General features: G+C 35.9%; 1 pseudogene; it reads left to right on the plus strand.

The window, feature by feature from the left end:
• The window catches only part of LOC107705042 (MAM domain-containing protein 2-like), a 12307-nt pseudogene extending 1985 nt beyond the window's left edge, over positions 1-10322 (plus strand).
• Positions 10323-12671: the final 2349 nt, after the last annotated feature.

The following is a 12671-nucleotide window of genomic DNA, read 5'->3' on the forward strand; positions in this document are numbered from 1 at the left end:
GTGTCCTCTTTTGGAAGACCAAACAAAGTATTTTCGCTTTCGCAACGAAACACACAGCGTCTTCACAACATGGCAGCGGTGGTGGCCATCAATAAAGTTACGCCTTCTGTCTTTGCGTGAACATTTGGGCGGCGTTATGCAAATCTTCCCACACAGTGATGTAGACATTTGGGGGCGTGTTTGAACGAGGCATTTTAGGAGGGCGTGGACTTTATAAAAGTCTTAACTTTTATAAAGAATATCTCTTTGGGTTTGAGACTTTAGTCTTTGCAACTTTAGGGATCTTATCTATTCACGAACAGCTTGTAACACTCCAAAGAGAAAGGAAAACTTGAAATCGCATCATATGACCCCTTTAAAGGGTTTTGGATTAAATAAAAAAACACTTAAAAAACATCATGAATACATTGCATTTCTAAGCACTTGCCACGTTTTAAGCAATATATTTATTTATTTATTTTAAGAGTTTTCATTTGAATTTCCATCTTATTCGTCAGTTGTCATATATAGGCTTTTTACATTATGCTATAGGATGCGTTAAAGGAATCGTTCATTATTTCCCAAATCTCATGTCCTTCCAAACATGTATGCTGTTATTTTTATTTTATTATATTTTATTTTATTATATTTTATTTTATGTAATGGAGCTGAAAAGGAGAAATTTTGAAGAATCTTTGTGCATTTTCCATATAACACCAGTTCATAGTGACTCATGTACTATACTGCAAATCCTCTAAAGTAAAAAATTCTCCTTTTGTGTTCAATGGAATAAAAATTGTTGGACAGGTTTGGAATGACTTGAGAGTGAGTAAGTGATGACAGAATTTTATTTTTGGAGTGAACTGTGTCCCTTTAAGGCCACTTTTATGCTTCCATTAAGCAATGTTTCACACGGGTTATTCTGAACAGAGGTTTGCACCATTTTTTTTTACCAATGTAATGAAGCCCTGCAGAATATGAAGTAGAGTATGAACAGTCCAAACATGGATTTCAGGGTTAAAAAACATGTGAACTGCATGCATCGAAAGCCCAGAAAAGTGAAGAAATCGCGTTTACTGAGACCCACATCTGGAAACCATGGCCTCAATATTTAGGCCATCTGGAGATAGTGAAATAGCACATTATTGGATTGGTTATTCGCTCTGTTTATACGTGACATGAATCTCAAGCACACTGGATTATTTGCTCTTGATTGAATCTAAAGACCACAGGAAATTAACAATAAATGTAAGGCTCGAATACAAATGAGGAGACAATAGGAGCCCATGCCTGACATGTGAAGCCTGGTGAATTATATGCATCTGCAGACACAAGAACAAATGCATTTTAGCACTCAATCATGAAATAGTGGTTTGATAAGTGGTCTGTCACTGCTAAAAACATTTATCTGCCTTCCCAGCTGTACACACAAACACTTGCCATGAATGTTGTTTTCGTTCTGCTTCACTCAGTACACTTCATCACAGTCAAAGAGCAAGTCCAGGAGGACCAGGGAAAGGGAAAGGCAGTTCTTTTGGGTCCAAATGTGGAGCAACGGGACTGGAGCTGTTTCAGGATGATCTATCAGGTCACAGGCAGCGCCTCCCTGCAGGTGCAGAAGCACACAGATGGAGAGAGTTTCGATGAGGTGCTCTGGATGACCCAAAGCCCATCTGATCGCCAGCATTGACCTTCAGAACTCCACCGAAACTTTCAAGGTAAGAACTATTAATAGAGTCCGGAAATGCTGATGTATGTGATGTTGTCATGTTATCATGTGACTCCAATGACAAATTTGTTCTACATCTGTAGATCGTCATTGAAGGCAAACTAGGTGAAGAAGAAGGCAGCAGTGTGTCCATCTTTGAGATCAAGATCTCTGATAAATACTGTATAGGTTAGTGCTCTGATAACTTGGGCCAGTAAACAGCATGTTAGCAAACACCCAGAACAGCTCAGCAGCCTTTCACTTTGTTTGTTTCTTTGTAACACTAATAATGTCATGCCAAAATCAGGGCCAGCCACATGAAAAGAACTATTAACCACAGAAAACGTGTTCTGATGGCTATTCCTAGGAACCAGCCTGTGTGCAGATTCCTGAGGCAAAGGAAAATCTGTTAAATGAACCCAGATTTCTATTGTTCAGTTTTTGTTCGACAGAATTGTGCCCAAATGCTATTGGCCTTAAAAGGCTTGCAGAAATAGAGAGTTTCAAAACCAGTTATTTACATTTTCATGCGAAGTAATTACTCTTTTTCTGATCATGTGACGCCAAAGAGTGTGACTTTGAAGAAGATCACCTGCGTGGCTACACTAACGAGCGGAACAGATATATGAACTGGCGTGTGGGAAGATCAGATGATACTGCACTGAACGATGGAACAGGTTAGTCTGACAGCATCTGCTTTGTGATATAATCCAATTTGATATTAGCATAAAATACCATACAACACAAAAAATATTATACAGAAAAATTGTATTGTATAATCTTATAAGACATGAAAAATGTTCTGTAATACTTTTGTTATAATCTTGTACAGTACAAAAAAAAATAAAAAAATATATATATATATATATATATATATACATAAATACATAATGTAATAATTTTATGTTTTTAATTCAATACATATTATACAAAAGTATTTTTTTAAATTGAATAATTTTATACAATTAAAAAAATCTTAAGCAAGAACTTTATACTGAAAAATGCATAAATTCTGCAATTCAAAAATCATTTAAAACAAGTATTTTATTAGTTGTATAATTTTATATAATTAAAAACAAATCTTATGCATAAAAGTTTTGTGATGTAATATATGTCTGGATGTGTTTTATTGTATAATATCATATGATACAAAAAATATTTTTAAAAAGTATTATGATATAGTCTTTCATGACTACAAATAAATATTAATGTATCATATTATTTTGACATTATGATGTATGTATGTATGTACCAGTCAATAGTTATACTGTCAGACGGTTATACTGTCTGACATCCTGTTAGGGTCAAATCATTTTTTTTACATAGCCATGGCTGAACAGATTCTGTCAGTGATGCCTTTTCATGGATTCACACAGGTCAGTACATGTATGTGGACTCTAAAAGCCTCCAGGAGGTGGCCAGGCTGGCGTCTCCAATGACCACAGTGCCCATGTCGGGCTGCTTGAGCTTCCAGTACCAGCAGTATCACGCCGGGGACCATCTGTTCACCCTCTTCAGCAGGGATCAGACCAGAAACCAGAGTCTGGAGCTCCATATCCTATAGAGGTAAAGACTGACCACCACAAATAAATCTTTTTATTGTGTTATTTTAGATACAACCACCCCTAAAAGGCACGTAAAACTAACCCTGATTGGCTGTTTTACATACCAGGCAAACAGTCTCTTCCTGTTGAAGTGTGCAGTTCTTGGCCAGAATAAGCTGCCAGCTGCTAAATATGGACCAGACTGTGTCTGACTGTGTTAGGCAAAAATCTGTAACACTACGAGCACAAAAAAAGTGTTTGTTCTTTTATTGATGCCGTACCTCAGGGCTGTCCAGTCCTGGTCCTGGAAGGCCAGTGTAAATGACCACATCTGAACCAAAGTAATCAAGGTCTGCAGGATTAATTGTCCAGCCAGGCATGCTGGGACAAGTGAAGCTAAATTCTGCAGGATGCTGGCTCTCCAGGATGAAGGACGTCACAGGAGAAAAATCTGGGTTTTGAAGAAAGTACCAAGCTAAGAAAAATGTGTTCTAAGAACGTTTTGCTAGTGTTTTTCTTGGTCGGTTGTTAAGTGGTGACGTAAGAAGCGCTGTTTCCGGGTCCAAGCCTCAACTCGCTTCACTTGTGAACACTACCTCAGCAGCCGTTTATGAACACTGTTTATTCATATTAAACATTTAAGCTAAACGTTTTCAAACTTACGGTCTACACTACAGTCTCCATGCTCACAGCGTCCCAAACACAAATAATTTTTATATTTATTTATTTATATTTATATTTTCATTGTCTGGCTATCTGGGATTTCGGTATGGAGTTAAAGGTTAGGATTATTATTTTTTTGGTAGCATTATATCACATTGTGAGTGTATATTAGCAACTTTTGTTGTTTTCTCGTGGCATCTGATAGAGCGTTTGGACACGGAAGCGGTGACACGTGACGTCAGACTTAACAAGCGGATATGAACGTAAAGGGAACATTCCATTTTATCATTTTGCAAACACTATGGGAACATTACTTTTGAATATTCACTGAATGTTCTGAAACAGTTACATTTAAAAAATGTTAGATGAATGTCCATGAACATTGCATAAACAACATTTTTGTGCTAAGTTTTGAGAACATTATTAAAGACCAGATAACGTAGCGTTATAAACAAATAGATAAACGAACATTCTATTAACGTTTCTCAATATCGTGCCAGAATAGCAGCAGAAGTTCTGGTAATGTTTCCTATTAGCTGGGTAGATTTCAGTCTGCGGTTCTTGTATCAGGTATGTTTGCCACCTCAAAGCTCATACCCAATACCCAATTCCTGTGTGATCAATTAAAAATATGTGTTTTTACAGAGCCAACATTTGATCCATCTGTTGCGAACTGTGACTTTGAGTCAGGATATTGTCAGTATGTCCAGACACAGATAGACAGTCCACTGTGGAGGAGAGTGTCTGTCCGGCCCAACATCTACACCGCCGGAGACCATATGACAGGAGCAGGTACAGCTGGATGTAATGCACACTGCCATTCAAAAGTCTGGGGTCAGTAAGGTTTTTTTTTTTTTTTATTAACACTTTTAATCAGGAAGAATGCAATGAATCAAAAGTGACAGTAAAGGATTTTATAATGTTACAAAAGATTTCTACTTCAAACAAATGCTGTTCTTTTGAACTTTCTATTCATCAAAGGATCCTGCAAAAATGTATCCTAGTTTCCACAAAAATCAACACAACTGTTTTCAACATTGATAATAATAAGAAATCAGCATATTAGAATGATTTCTGAAGATCATGTGACACTGAAGACTGGAGTAATGATGCTGAAAATTCAGCTTTGATCACAGCAATAAATTACGTTTTAAAATATATTAACATTTTTATTATAAATTGCAATAATGTTTCACAATATTAATGTTTTTACTATATTTGTGTCAAGTAAGAGCAGAAGAGACTTCTTTTTTAAAAACATTTTTTTAATCCTATACCAGGTAATACCGATTAGGGCATTTGTTGAAGCATCAAGTGGCTAAAAATAGTTGTTTTCTTTCTGAACAGGATCCTTCTTGTTGGCAAACTCTCGCTTCAGATTACAGTCTGGATACGTCAGTCGTTAGTTTGGCCCACCGATGCCAGGGAATCAGAAATACTGCCTGAAGTTCTTCTACTCCCTGCGAGGTCTCAGTGGAACAGATCAAGTCTTGTCGGCATATCTGTATTACAACGACGGTTCTAAACAAGAACAAATATGGACCCAGAATTATAAGATAAGAAATGTTTGGATTGCAGTAGAACTGGCCATTCAAAGTCAGAAGAATGCTCAGGTAAGATGGCATACGGCTTTAGTTTACCTCGCTTACTATTGCTTGACTATTGCTCACTATTGTAGTCAGAAGCAGGTGATATTAGGGGGAGAGACATATGGAGCATTCAAGTCCTCCTGGGAAGTTCGTATTTACATAGGCTAACAGGGCCATACTAACCATTCTGACTGTTGAAACTTTGCCTACCATACCTTTGCTTACCAATAGCATTGCAAATCATGGTTTACGGCTGTAAACCGAAGACTATTGGCTATCTCAATTTCAAAAGCAGATTTCACAGGCTTTTTATGAAACATACTCTCAGATGACTTCCATTTAACTGGACATTCTTTTGGCCCACTGCTCCAGCATCTGTAAGCAAGACATGGGTTTATGTCTCACATGACTTTTATTACAGTAAGATCCAGATTTAGAGAAATAAGTGTTTAGAACATCTGGAAATATAAGATGGTCTGAGGATTATTCATAATTTAAAACTTTAATGTTTTGCAGTAGCCTATTTATACACTGTCTTTCTTTTCTGATCTGTCATTAAGTTGGTTTGAGAGGCCAACTTACTGATCTGCTATTTAAGCTTCTTCTCCTTCTTCTTCTGAGATAAAATTTGGACTGTATGTCCTCCTTTCAAGCTACAACCAAGTTTTCAAGCTACAACCACCAAACTCGGGTCAGGCTTTCAGACTGTTCTGACTGATTGGACTTATGATTTTCATTAAACTGACGTCCCATAGACTTTCATTGAGGGGGTCAAAACTTTGCTAAACTGCTAAATCGTGCTAGCAGTGTACTAAAACTTACTAGCAACATGCTAATTATACCAAAAACATCAAAAAACATCATGCCATGCTAGCAACATGTTAGCAACATAATAATCATGCTAGAAAAATGCTAGCAGCATACTAACAACATGCTAGCAACATGATAATCATACTAGAAACATGCGAATCATGCCAAAACATGCTAGCAAAATGCTAGTCATGTTAACAACATAATAAATCATGTTTGCAGTTTGCTAAATCATGCTAGAAATGTGCTAGCAACATCTAATCTAAACTTTCAAACTTCAAGCTTTTACAATTGTTTCAAACTTTCAGGCTAGGCTTTTTCAAGCCAACTTCAAAGTTTGTTCACAAACTTTACTCATCGGGTTTGTGTTGATCTTAATTATGTGATTTTTCTCCATTTGGGCGATGAAGGTGGTTTTCATCAGCACATCCATAAATGTTTGGAGTTGTAGTTCTGTGGGTCTCGATGACATTAAAGTCACGCTTGGTGACTGTGCACTGTTCATTTATTACAAAACAATGTGCATGTGAATCATGAATCTTCCTGGTGAATCTTAAAATTGATTCCTTAATATTTTTGTTTACTACAAACAGAAACTCTGTCTGTTACAGCATCCTCTGTGTCAGTCCTGTCTCACTGTGACTTTGAGACTGGTCTGTGTGGATTCACTCAGGTTAAGGAAGGAGACTCAGGTGACTGGATGCTGGCCAGAGGACCCACACCCACATCCTACACAGGGCCCAGAGGAGACCACACCACCGGAGTGGGTGAGCTTAGCCCCTTCCGTGCAGCTGTACGGAAACAAAACTAGAGGTGTTTTGTATTGCATGGAGGGAATATCCTTAAAAACTGCTAGATCTTTTTACTTTTCATCTCTGTTAGAAGAAAAGAAACACAAACCCAGGTATTCATTCAGTATACAGTGGCTAAATTAACGAAAAATAAAGCATCAGCAGGGGCAGACATTTCCCAACAGCACAGCAGTAATGACTTTTTGAACTTCTTTAATTCCAAGATCGATACTATTAGAGATAAAATTCTAACCATGCAGCCGTCAGCAACAGTATCGCATCAGTGCATTATAGATCCCCTGAGGAACAATTCCACCCATTCTCTGCTATAGGACAGGAAGAATTATCTAAGCTACTAAAAGAGGTGCTTCCAGAAGTTATAGATCCTTTTTAAGGTAAACTAAAAATCTATGGCATTCCTACTGAAACATGTATTTAGTATATAGTATGGTACTATAGTATATTATGTTATAATACATACTTACATATGCATTGATCATTTGATACAATACACTTGTATTTTTACATTAACATTAATTACAAGTGTACTTACATTAAATACCTTCCTTTAATTACATCTGTAATTAATTTCTGTACTTACATCTATAATTACACTGTCATACATTCAGCTTAACCCACCCTTAAATCTAACTGCAAAAGTGTTTTGCAGTTCAACATAAGCACAACCGGTACACTGTACCTAAAAAATATTTGGTTACACTTTATTTTAAGGTGTTCTTGTTACAGTGTAATTATACATATACGTACAGAGCAATATTAAGTAACTACATGTACTTACTATATGGTTAGGGTTTGGATTTGGCTTAGGGCTACTTGCATGTAATTATGCATAATTAATTGTTATTATAATAGTAAGTACATGTAACGTGTGTAACAAGGACACCTTAAAATAAAGTGTTACCAAATATTCTTTTGACTTAAGTACATAGTAGTTAGACACATATGAATATTTAAATAAAATTCAATTAAATACAGTTACACTTCTTTCACATGGGTGTACTTTACCTCATAGACATACATTCAAGTTTATTATTGTTTCAGGGATAAAACACTATTATTTTCTGTGGTGATCACATTTTATTGAACTTAGTACACACTTTTACACAATCTTGGAAAGCTTTGTTCTCTACTTTTAGGTTATTATTTGCACATTGAGGCGTCAGTGATACTGGCCGGTCACAAAGCGCGCCTCCTCTCCAGCTCTCTGCGTGGCTCTAGAGAAACACAGTGCTTGCAGTTCTACTACCACATGTACGGCTCAGGGATCGGACAGCTGAGCGTTTACCTCCAGACTGGACAAGAGAACCAGGACAAACTACTGTGGACGAGCCATGGAGAGCAGGGCATCTCCTGGCTCAGAGCGTCAGTGAACTACCAATGTGACCAACAGCACCAGGTTAGTTACATGAAGCTGCATTATAGTGCTTGACAACTGGTTTTGTTCCTGTACCTATATTTAACACTGGACATCAAATGAAAACCCAACACAGTACCAAAATCATTATTACTGTTATTATTATTATTATTATTTATTAATTTTTTTTACAAGAATTGCATAAGCCAAACAATATTTTGATGTGACCCATCAGTTAAAAGCTACTATTTAACATTTTTTAATTTAGGAATTATTTAAAGAAAAATTTAAATTGAGTCAACATTCATTAAAGGGATAGTTTACCCAAAAATGAAAATGTGATGTGTATCTGCTTACCCCCAGGGCATCCAAGATGTAGGTGACTTTGTTTCTTCAGTAGAACACAAACGAAGATTTTTAACTCAAACCGTTGCAGTCTGTCAGTCATATAATGGAAGTGAATGAATCACAGCTTTGAGAGTCAAAAAAACATAAACAAAACCAAATTAAACCCTGCGGCTCGTGACGATACATTGATGTGTAAAGACACAAAACGATCGGTCTGTGCAAGAAACTGAACAGTATTTATATCTATATTGTTTACCTCTGATTCACCGCAATGTCTGAACTGTCCTGAGCATGTTCTCGACAGCCGGCGCGTGACGCGTCTTCTTCTTCTTCTTGCTTTACGGCGGATCGCAGACTTATAAGTGCATTACCGCCACCTATCTCTCAAGTGGACCATTGACACTCCTAATTGAGATTGTAGATAGAGTGTCAATGGTCCATTTGAGAGATAGAATCAGAGGTAAAAAACGATATAAATACTGTTCAGTTTCTTGCATAGACCGATCGTTTTGTGTCTTTACACATCAATGTATCGTCACGAGTCGCAGGGTTTAATTTGGTTTTGTTTGTGTATGTTTTTTTGACTCTCAAAGCCGTGATTCCCATTCACCTCCATTATATGACTGACAGACTGCAACGGTTTGAGTTAAAAATCTTTGTTTGTGTTCTACTGAAGAAACAAAGTCACCTACATCTTGGATGCCCTGGGGGTAAGCAGATAAACATCAAATTTTCATTTTTGGGTGAACTATCCCTTTAATATATTATGCCTATGTCCACATACTTAGATTGTGTTTGAAGCCACCAGAGGAGCATCAGTAAGGAGTGATATTGCAATCGATTATATTGTTTTTGAAAGAGGACCATGCAGAGGTATTCTTAATAATCTGATGATCACATACATCTGTTATTCACGTAACCATAAACATCTTTACGTACTGTTTGTCCTTTCACCCACACAGAATATGCTGATGACCATATCCCTCATCTTCACCTCTCTGGAAATAATAATGATATTCAGTCAGTGAATTTTAAATAGAAAAGACAGAAAGAGAAGAATGCTGGGAAAACTGAAACCATGTGAGAGTACAGCTGGAGTGCAGTGATCTGTGAGGAGGATGAAAGGGAAGATGACTGCATTATGAGTGGATATGTTCACCTAAAAACTGTCCCTGTGGATTTGACTTTTGAACACCTGGTTCATTCCTGATATACAGTTTCTCATGTGTGTATCATATGTCTTAATATATTGAATGCATGGTTAAAGATGGATTAGCCCCTCTACAGATGTCTTATTTTCTTGATTTCATTTGTACTTCTGGACATCAGCATGTAGATCTGGTGATTATTTTAATGTCAAATAAAACTGAAAATTGCAGAGATTTCTATTTTATGAGAATAGCCTTTAGCCCTTCGTTAAATGTAATGTCTAAAAGCTTTAAATGTAACAACTGATTGTCCTAATCTTTTGTGACGGTGACCGGCTGACTGTACGTTATCTTGATTATTACACAACTACCAAATAAAAATAAATGGATATGAAACACTGATGTGAGTTTAAGTTTTTTTATTATGTGAGAAGAAAGTGAGTGCAAAGTGATGTGAGAGACATGAAACAAAACGAACTATTTAGGAAATCAACTGCGAAAGTAGGTAATATATCAAATAAATACATTATGTTTTAAGTATGTATTTAGTGTATATTATGTAATTGTATATACAGTAGTGTCAAAAAATGATGTCCGTCCTAGGAAATTGAATATCTTTGCCCTTTATTCAAACATATTGATGTAGATTTTCTAAACATATTGCTTAGTTGTGATTGGATAGTGTAAAACATTTGTGTTCCATGTTTTAATTGTTTCATTTGTGATACCTCAAGCAAATATTCTTATTGAGGAATATGCATTAGAATATTGTAGTCAGTGTATACTTAATTTTGAAACTGTGTGTCATAAATCAACATTTCAGGAAAATGTTATGGGGTTTCAAATCAAAATATGACTTTCTGTTACGAAACAGGACGTTGATTTCATACATGTCCTCATATGAGGACACCGGGACTAAAAGCATGTTTATTACGCATTTGAGAGACACAATAAATGAATAGGGAATGGGGTTTCAAATCAAAATATGACTTTCTGTTACGAAACAGGACGTTGATTTCATACATGTCCTCATATGAGGACACCGGGACTAAAAGCATGTTTATTATGCATTGAGAGACACAATAAATGAATAGGGAAAGAAAATATATTTCAATATTCCTATGAAATATTATATATTATTATGAAAATCTTGTCAATTATTACTCCCATTATTACACTTCTTTTTTCATTACATGTTGCCCCAAAAACACATTAATATGCAAATTAGATTTAGTTTATAGATATATTTTATATAATGAGAAAACCTGTTTATGGCCATTTTACACACATTTCGCATAAAGAAAAATGGTATATCAAATAATTCTGTTATAACATAGTTGAGAATTATCTTTATACAAAGTTTGGTAAAAAAAAAAAAAATCCTGAAAACTAAAAATGTATTGGTGATTTTAAAAAAATCATTTGTTTTTGCCTATGCATGTCCATTCATGTCTTTTTATTTTAATTTTTAAAGAAATTGAGTCCCGATGTCCTCTACCAAGGACGTAGCATAACTTGTGAATGAAATATCATTTTTACATTTTTTTTTAATTAAAATTTTTGAATGCTCTAAGCAATGTAATGACATGAAAAAATACTAATTTTTTCCTAAAATGTTTTGCCGGGTCTTAAGAGGTTAAGACTATCTCAGTCCAACACAAATATCACAGGTTAATTCTTTACTGCCATCTAGTGCTTATGTGTTGTAAGCGCACAAATCGCCCCTAACAAATGCAGTAGCCCCTCACTGCAACAAATGAGGTGAACCATCTGTTGTCGAGCCACTTCTAGACACTGTCCCAAAAGCTTTTACAGGTGCAGAAACTCACAGTATGATTCACAAATACACACAGATGGTTACATCTGTCAAGTTTAGTACACATGGCACTCAGAAATCTGTGTGAATGTGGTTTTTGCATGTGCAGATGCTTTGGAGGCAGTTGTGCCGAGATGATTTGGTTGTGTGTAGTCAGCAAACACAGTTTACAAGCTGGTAAATCCGGTAACTTTCACATGATACAAGCAGGGAAAGGAGAAAAACCCACAGGAATTGGGTCTAATGCGTACCGAGAAGTTTGTCCACCCTAAAAAGTACTGAAACAGAATGATTTAGAACTAAATATAACTTAAATAATGTACATTTTTAGGAATTTAGTGCTCGAATTAGCACAGCAAATATATGATAATGAAAATATCCTTTTTCTGTACCTTTTTCAGCTTTTATATTCAGGAACACTTAATTATCAAATACTATGGTTATTATCCTAAACAAAAGTATATTATTAATATATTATATTTATATTAGTATTAATATAAACTATAATTATAATAACTTATAATTAATTAGATAATAACTATAAGTGTGAAGTGTGTGACGACCCATACTTGGAATTAGTGCTCTGCATTTATCACATCCTAAGTGCACACACACAGCAGTGAACACACACCGTGAACACACACCTGGAGCAGTTGGGGGTTAAGATTCTGAGTGAAAAATGTCAGAGGAATTCGATAGGGCTGGGTATCGTTCAAAAATGTTCGATACCGATACCTTGACTTCGATACCGGTTCCTGAACGATACTTTTTTCGATACCAATTTTATGAAATCAATTTGAACAAGATTACATTATCAAAAAAAAACAAAAAAACTTTGGTTTTATTTTTCAGCTTGTTGATGTTTATACAAACTCAAAGACTCATCTCCTGAGCCACTGC

This window comes from Sinocyclocheilus anshuiensis, unplaced genomic scaffold (genome assembly GCF_001515605.1).
Source record: "Sinocyclocheilus anshuiensis isolate Anshui unplaced genomic scaffold, SAMN03320099.WGS_v1.1 scaffold95, whole genome shotgun sequence".
Classification (NCBI taxonomy): domain Eukaryota; kingdom Metazoa; phylum Chordata; class Actinopteri; order Cypriniformes; family Cyprinidae; genus Sinocyclocheilus; species Sinocyclocheilus anshuiensis.